General features: G+C 48.3%; 1 long non-coding RNA gene across 1 annotated transcript; it reads left to right on the forward strand.

Annotated features, from left to right (window-relative positions):
- Positions 1-306: 306 nt before the first annotated feature.
- On the forward strand, positions 307-2,254 carry LOC135811481 (uncharacterized). Its single transcript, XR_010552605.1, has 2 exons — positions 307-1,012; positions 1,927-2,254. It is a non-coding gene; the product is annotated as an uncharacterized LOC135811481 (long non-coding RNA).
- Positions 2,255-9,112: the final 6,858 nt, after the last annotated feature.

Below are 9,112 nucleotides of genomic sequence, written 5' to 3' on the forward strand. Positions count from 1 at the left end.
TCGCGTCGGGACCGTGAAAACACAGCCTGTCACAGGAAACTTGATCACGTCCTGCAGCAAAACCATGCATGCTGGTTGCATGCCAAGTGTGCAGCGCGTGCACAGCATGCCCCGTCTCGACCCCTCTCGCTTATTGCGCAAAGGGTCTATTGCGCAGGACAAAACAAAAATAAATGTCTGTTATAGCTTACCCTGCATGGCGTTGCATTGTCAATTTGCACAGAAGTATAACATTGTCGTTTATGATAACCGGCCATACCAGATGCCTAGTCGACGGTATGTTTGGCTTGGTTAAAGGGGAACTCCACGAAAAAATGAAACTTTGATAGCCTGTAGAGTTTCGGGCGCTGAGTCGAATGGTCTTGGTCCGAAGTCTCTACGACGAAGCGTTCTTGAGATATTTCACTTTGAAATTGCAAAAACGGGGGCCGCGCCCTGACGTCATGCGGCCATTTGGTTACATCATCACGGGCTGCCTACGTCATTGTGGCAAAGTCGTTTCTCTTCGCCAGTCTACAAGCACTAATTTTAGTTGGTATTTCAAGGGAAGATGGGCGATTCCGAACAATCCTCTGTCCCCAGCAATGAAGGCAGCGATGCTGAGGCCAGTGAGGACGACCAACAGCCCACCGCCGCGTATGGTTGGGGCAGGGAGCCCAGATACTCTGCTGAGGAGCTGCCATCGCGTGTAACAAATGTGGAGGAAGAAGATGCGTCAGCAGCTGCGTCCGACAGAAGACGAGTAGCTTGGCCACCAGAATCTCGATTCGTTTGGGACTCCGACTGGTGCGAGCGTGGACAAAAGTGTATAGCCATGCCCAGCCCGCGGGAATGATTTTGCTGGTAGGATGCTGCCGTCGCTGTCGACAAGACGGCCCAAGGTTTCTTGCGTAGCGGACCTCGCAGATTACGAGATCGTATCCTTGCATTAGGCTGTGCTCATCACTGCTCTTCGAGGTTATCTCGACATGCAGAAGCCGCCAATGCCAGTGACAGAAGAGTCTGACATTAGGTAAGCCTCAATTAGTTTGCCTTGACTTGTCTTGTGAGGATCGCGTATCAGCATGATACACTTATTCTTATTTTTTGGGGGAAATTTATTGTTGTCAGGCGCACTACAGTAGGCGTCGCACAAGAAAGGCATTGTACTGGTAGTTATCACAAGTTTCATGCATGACACAAACAAATTTCTCTTTGCTCCGAGTATGTCTTGACTTATCTTGTGAGGATCGATGCGCGTAATGTTTTGTGTGTAACTAATTATTGTTGTCAGGCATAGCACGAACAACGTTGTTCTGTACTATAGACCGTGCTATCACAAGTTTTCATGCATGACTCACATTTGTCTTTGTCATTTTCCCTTGGATTGGTACAAGATCTACAAAGTATGGTAGGCAGTGTTCTGTTGGTGAAGAGAGCACTGCACACAGTTTATGAGCACCATGGGTGCATTTGATCACACCCGAACCCATACTTTATCGTTTCAAGCGATAGACTTTGTCAATAAACTCGTTTTCTAGTATACCATGGCATGCAACGTACAAGCGTGGGGTCAAGAAAGCGTACACCAAAATAATGCACAAATTCTGGCAGGAGAGTAAGAAATCTGTACTTTCTGACCAAGACATCTCTGTACTAGTAGGTAATCGAACGCGTCCTAATCAGTATTCATCCCCCAGATCATTGGAATTCAATTTGAAATCAGCAATTATGGTAAATTCTACAAGACCCTCCATCTTTGTACCAGTGGACACTAAATTAGTATGGCGCGCGCACTGAAAGTGCAGGTAGGTACCGGTAGGTGCAATACAGCGCATATGTAGAGTAAATGAGTATTTGACTATAATAATTATTACGGTACAGCAATGTGGTATGTGTACAAGCACTCATCATACACATTCCATATGACATTCTGTGTTTGTGTAGATCTCTACGCTATGCGGCACACAGGCAGTACACACTATGTACACGGCAAATTGGGCAAGCACGTTCGTTGTCGTCTTCCAGCCTGCGTTGTGAATACCATCAGGCAAAGATATCCAAATCCTGCACCACCTCAGCCTTCTCAGGAGGCTTCCACCTGGAATTTGGCAGGGAAACACGCTTCTCCAAGGCAGGAACATGGAGGTTGCCATTTGCAACCGCTACCACCTCACACATGAGCTTGTCAACATACTCATAGCTCTTTCTGTCGTATAATTTTCTATTTGGCCACAGTCTTCTTTATGCTTTGAGAACTGGACTTTATACCTTCTTTTCGCGGTCTTTTTGGTTGTGCTGTGGCGACGGTTGACATTGACGTCGTCAAGAGCTGCGAGATGTGCGTGTCCAATCATCCCCAGAATTGAGAAACGAATGCGTTTGAGAATGTAGTTTGGCATGACACTGTGATATACCTGCATGGCAAAAAGAATGTGGAGAAAACACACTTGCTTAGACAATATACTGCTGTATGGGAAAATGGAAACTTCACCGTACAGGACGACTCTTGTTCTCAATTGCATTGTTCGTTTCATTCCCTGTGTTGCCCATAAGAGACGGGAGCAAAAATGTTGCAGCAGATGTTTGTTGTCTTCTGGCGTGGAGTGGCGGCGTCATTAGATGTACACATAGTCATTTCACTAAGTATACCACTACTACAGCATATGTACTATCCTTAGGCTAGCGTGCGTGCGAGTGAGTTTGAGTATGTGGGTGCGTATGTGTGTGTGTTGTTGTGTTTGTGTGTGTGCACGCACACGCACGCGCGCGCATGTGGGTGATGGTGTGAGTGCATGTGTATAATATGTGTAGTTCCCACTGTATTCCTTGCACAATAGGTCTTCACTTACTTCTCTTTCGCATACAACCAGAACCCATTCCTTGTTCGAAATTAGATTTTTTTTGGCCTGGTGATCCCGCAAGCGTGGAACTCGGAGTGTAATATATTTTTGTTTCACTTTACTTGCACTATTCCAAGGCTGTCCAGACTTCTAACAACTGCTCTGAGTGATATGGTATTCATGCAACCATGCCTAGAAGTAGGGTAGCTGTTATAAATAGAGACATATCCACGCAATCAACTTACACTGGTTCAGTTTGGCAGGATTGGTGAGACAGTTCGTCGTGCATGCTGCCTGCACATCGCAAGCAAACAGTTCTGTAACCTTCGTACTTGCTGGGGGTCTGTCTGTTTGCGTCCCAGTTGATGACAGATGTGCACAGTTTGAGTACTGGTATGGCAAAGTTACTGGGGTAATATCGTTCATCAGCTAGCTGCAGTCGGAGTTGATGGGGTGATGTACTCTTCTGATCCTGATGGGACGTATCTCGCCCTGCTTTCTCAGTTGCAGCTTGTTGAGTTCGCTTTGCTGGAGGCTCACGGTTCGGAGGGCACTGGTACACTGATGAGGGCTTTCCTGGACGGCGTACTCGTCAAAACTCAGCTCTCAAGTCCCTCTGGATCATAAATGCAGCGAGCAAACATAGCTCGTGCTGCGAAAATAGGCTTGAAATTTTCACGACGCATTGCAACATCTCGGCGCTTTGCCAGGTCTCCATCCTTTGGGAATTTGAGAAAACTAACCCCAGGAGGATGATGTGATACTGGCACAATCAACAACACAACAATTTGGCATTGCAGCGGCTCAGGCGACTTGGCAAACTACTTTCTGAAGTGACTTTCGTCCTGAAGAAAGTGAGATTCAAAATCCAAGTATTTTCGCACATTGCCACAATGACGTCACACATACATTGGTATGGGGCGTGGCTAAAATTGAAATATCTCAAGAACGCTTTCTCGTAGAGACTTCGGACCAAGACCATTCGACTCAGCGCCCGAAACTCTACAGGCTATCAAATTTTCATTTTTTCGTGGAGTTCCCCTTTAAGAAGAAATGCCGTCGCTCTGACGTGTTCAGCATGCAGCAGTTAGCAGATGTGGTTGACTCCAGCGCTACCTCCAACATCCATCGACGGATCCCTGGCAATGTGACCTGGTTTGAGTGGGATACGTACCTCGCCCGGCTCTTCAAAAAAGTCCCCAACATCAGCCAGCAGCATCATTTCCGGTTCTCATCCGACGAACCTGGATCAGTGGCAGTGATGGAGCTTGTGGATGGGATGGAAACCAAGGTGCAGCTGTTGAAGACCACACCTGAGCAGGTGAGGGCAGCAGGCCTTCCCCAAGTGTTTCCCCCAGCAGGTCTGTCACAAGAACGCCAGAAGTACCTGTTCAAGGATATCCGGCCGTTTGTGGCAGACCCTTACAAGGATGAGCTATGTCCGCCTGTGCCGGAGGAATGACAAACTTGCGTCATGCAACACACGTTTTGAGCCTGATAATTGCTAGAGTCTGGTGCTGTGTCAAAGCTACATGCCTCAGAACATTATATTATTCTTGTTGTTAGATCTAAAATGCGGCATGCCTGCGTGGTACGGAAGGACGTGATGGCCCATCAGACGTCACGCTTGGCACTATAAATTCCATCACAGTGAAACTTATGCCGACTGCCCAGTAGTGTGTGTATACTGTATCCTCCAGCCCTTCTGCTGGTGACTCGAAGGCTTCTGTAAGGCTTCTATGGCCAAATTATTGCAATTTACGCATTTCAAAGATTATTCGTGAATATGTGCGATGTTTTGGTGAAAACAGTGTTGATTTAAACGTCCGTACCTTTGCTATATGTTGATGGATTTTCATTCGGTTTTTTACCTGATTCATACGTTCTCTGGCTACAACTTTACAAGAATCCGCTGCTAACTCAAAATGCCCAAAAAAACGGGTAAGGTCCCTTTTCGCTTGTGAGAGGCGATGATAGCGATGCTATAGCAGAGGCCATAGCAACTTCTGCTGGGATTACACACACACACATAATTATACACACACTCGTACGCACACACAAACACACACACACACACACCATACAGGCGCGTGCTCGGCGATGGGCACGGGGGGCACGTGCACCCCCAAAAATTTTCAATCTGGGTAATTGCAATTGTAATGTATGCAAATATGCTCTAAAATTCAAGAAAGGTTGCAAATTGCAGAAAATTGCCGGGGAGCTCCCCTCGGCTCCCGTGCACCCCCCCCCCCCCTAGTTGGGGGGCCGAGCACGCCCCTGCCATACATGTACATGTATACGCCCGTTGCAAGAGAAGCACGCAAATCTGCATATACCCTGGATATGGATGTGCACTCACAGATTTTCTCTTATTCATGTACTGAAGTAGCAACGATAGCGGACAAGTGTTCTACTGGGGATACTACCATTTCCTGCAATTTCTGAGCAGCCTTTTCTTCTAAAACCGTTTGTCTGAGTGTGGGAACTATAGGTCATCTTTCCATCCGCTCGTGTACATGTAACTTCTAGCACATCGGTGCAGTTTGTTTCTGCGTACATGTATATCACCCGCATACTCTCTCTCTTTCTCTCCCTCTCGTTGTTGCCTACAGCAGGCTACTGCAGCTGTGTCCTTTTTCACTTTCTGCTCCACATGACAGTACAATATACATGTGTTATAGCCCGAGAGTGAGGGCTTGTAAATAATTACTGCCGATGGATGTCACTTCTCTGCGTTTGACGTCACAGTATAAGAATGAGCAGAGAAGTAGTGCTCTCTGTCCACCCGGGAACAGGTATGAGGGAGTACGGTGTGGGATAAAAGGATGTGACGAGTGCAGGGTCGGGCCTCTTTTGTCTTTGTGCGGAGAGTTGAGTGAGAGTGTGGAAAGTTGTTTTGGTTAAGAGAAGAATGTCGAGGTCGAGAAGTGTGTCAACGAGTGGTAGTGGTAGTGAGAGTGAAGGGTATGGCGAGGAGAGTAGGAGGATGAGAGAGCTGGTTGTGAGATTGGAGACGTGGGAGAGGAAGTTGGAGAAGACGGAGAGTCGTAAGAGAAAAGAGAGAGAGTAGGAGTAGCAGTGAGAGTGAGAGTGAGTCAGAGAGGAGCAGGAGCAGGAGAAGTGGCAAGAGTAGAAGTAGCAAGAGGAGAAACAGCAAGAAGAGCAAGAGGAGCAAGGAGAGTAAGCAGATGAAGAGTGAGAGACAGGACGAGAGGGTGGCGTCGGCGAAAAAGAGATTTTGGAAGGCCAAGGCCCACGAGGAGCAATTCAACGTGCTGAGCAAGGCGTTGGAGCCTCTAGCCAAGGCAAGGCAGAAGGCAGAGCGACAAGGAGAAGGAGATATTGCAAGGGGAATAGAAGAAGCGTCAGCATATGGCTCTGGCTTGACCCACAACCGGCTAAATCGCTTGCAGATGGCCCAAAACCACGCAGCAAGGATGGAGGCCAAGGAGGGGAAGAGGAGCAACAGTAAGCCCTTTCCAGGAGGCCGCCCGGCCGGGGTCGGGCTCGGAGCGGCTGCTCGCATGCAGACCATGCCGGTTGCGCCGAAACCACCCGGATTCGGTACCATCTTCAACGAGCTGGCCTGTTGGCGGTGAGGAGGGAAGGGGCATGTGCAGAGGGACAGGGGCAGACCAACGTTGAGAGAGAGAGAGAGAGAGAGAGAGAGAGAAAGAGAGAGAGAGAGAGAGAAAGAGAGAGACAGAGAAAGAGAGAGAGAGAGATAGAGATAGAGAGAGAGAGAGAGAGAGAGAGAGAGAGAGAGAGAGAGAGAGAGAGAGAGAGAGAGAGAGAGAGAGAGAGAGAGAGAGAGAGAGAGAGAGAGAGAGAGAGAGAGAGAGGGAGAGAGAGAGAAAGAGAGAGAGAGAGAGAGAGAGAGAGACAGAGAGAGACAGAGAGAGAGAGAGAGACAGAGACAGATACAGAGACACACAGACAGACAGACAGACAGACAGACAGCTACAGACAGACAGAGAGAGACAGACAGACAGACAGACAGACAGACAGACAGACAGACAGACAGACAGACAGAGAGAGACAGAGAGAGACAGAGAAAGACAGAGAAAGACAGAGAGACAGAAAGAGACAGAGACAGAAATACAGAGACAGAGTGACAGAGACACAAACAGCTGACTGAAGAGTAACCATGCTAAATCAATGATTAATATACATTCAATAATGTGTTACGAGAACAAAACAAAGTGCTAAAATAGAATGAGGGAAGGTGAGACAATAGAAGTGAAGTGAGAGCTAAGTGCAACAGGGGTGAGGAACTAATTACAACGCTAGAACTGTGTATTGAGACAAACAATCATGCTGTGCACCTACGAAAACAATCTTAACGCAACTACATGTTTCTTCTGCTTACAAAGATCAGGCTTATGCAAACGAATACAAACAGCCTCAAGTACTTTCAACTGACTAGCGTACCGTGCACGACAAAGAACAGAAAAACTAAAATCATCATACACCTGCAGACACTTAGGGTGAGACAACAGATGAAGAAAAACGGCAGACTTCTTACGATCACAATCACCATCCGATCCGTTGAACATCTAGGTCTTTGAATGTTGATCGTGTTGTTTTCTCTGTTGAATTCCGTTCCCTTCAGCTTTCTTTCTCCTTGTTCATGTTCAGTGCTTGCCTCTTCCATATTCACCTGTGCCACCGACCCCACGGACCAAGTCCCAGCACCGCTGATGACAGGTGCAGGTGGCGGTTCCGGGGGAGGCAACGGCAACGACGGCGATGGGGGCATCACCTCATCGCAGCGTCCACTTTGGTCTTGAGCCAGATGTTCTTGTGGCGTACTCTCCTGTGCTGTTGTCGTGCATTGTGTTGTGGTGACGATGTGCACATTATCCATCTCCACGGTTCTCCACGGTTCTCGATACGGGTAACGGAGGCACTATTGCCGACGACGGCAATTGTGCTAACGATGGCTGTGACCGAAGGTTCTTAGGTGGCCGTCGTAATAATGCGAGTTATGTCACCTCTATACAGAGGGGGGGGGGAGAGAGAAGGTGCAACTGTGCACATCTCGCATCATTTTTATTTTTTGGCGCTACACTCTGCGTAACGCCATTCACAGAGCACAATGCGCGCTACCTTCTGTTTTTTTTTTTTTTTTTTTTTTTTTTTTTTTACAATGATCACAGCTCACAGGCAAAGACAAAAAATTGCATAGTGGGAGCATAGTGATGGTGAGGCTTTTTGCCCTCAGCCGACCTGAGGTCTCGACGTCATGGGGACATAAAACGCACCAAAAAAAGAAGAAAAATGAAAGGAGTGACAGGTACATGATACGAAATGTTAGGAGGAGAGACAGTACATTAGAAGGAGGGGAATGATAAGACAGACAGTGCTAGGAGGAGAAGGAGAGAAAAGAAGAACAGACGTTATTGGGAATAGTATGTGGAGCGGAATTTGGAAGTCATGGGGTGAGGCAGATATGATGCTGATGATCAGAGATGGTCATGTGCCCACGACCAGTCGTTGGTCTTCAAATAGCGGTTGGCTGCAACTTTGAAGTGTTGCAAGTTCTTGGTGCAGAAAGGACCAGAGAAGACTCCGGCGGGCAGCTGGTTCCAGATGGGGACAACTGCGTGAGGGTAGGCTCGACACAGGTTGTTTCGGGAACGGACTGGAAGTTCATTGGCCAGTTGGTGTGCGTGAGCATTACATCTCTGGAATGTACTACGGGTGGAGTGGACTGTTCGGTGTTGGGGCTGCTGGGGTGGCAGCATCCTCTGTAGAAGGGGATGCGCATCCGGACAATGCATCTTGTACAGGAGGCAAAGTGCTGCAACCATCCGACGAAGACTCGGCAGCCAACACATTGGGGCGATGGCACGGATGGCCCGGGCTTGCACGCGGTCGAGTCTTGCAAGATGGGATGGGGCCGCTCCCATCCAGACAATAGGGCACTACTCCATCACTGGGCGCACAAAAGCATTGTAGGCTTGAATGCGACCGGGCACGTCTAGGAGGTGGAAAGCCTTACGCAAAGCACCAAGTCGCTGTGTTGCCCGGAGGGCTACGGTACGAAGGTGGCGCCGGAAGGTAAGCTGACCATCGAAACTGATGCCCAAGATTTTGAGCTCCTCCTGTTCCATCACATTTGATCCGTTGAAGTCAATCGGTGGCATGTCCCATTGAGTGCGGTGGAAACTGACGGTCAGTGCCTGGGATTTGGCTGGTTCAAATTTTATTTTCCATTCTTGACCCCAGCGGGAGATGTTGTTGACTGCTAGCTGGAGGGCTTGGGTGGTATCTTCTTGGGTGGTGGG

The sequence above is a fragment of the Sycon ciliatum genome, chromosome 3 (assembly GCF_964019385.1).
Source record: "Sycon ciliatum chromosome 3, ocSycCili1.1, whole genome shotgun sequence".
NCBI classification, from domain to species: domain Eukaryota; kingdom Metazoa; phylum Porifera; class Calcarea; order Leucosolenida; family Sycettidae; genus Sycon; species Sycon ciliatum.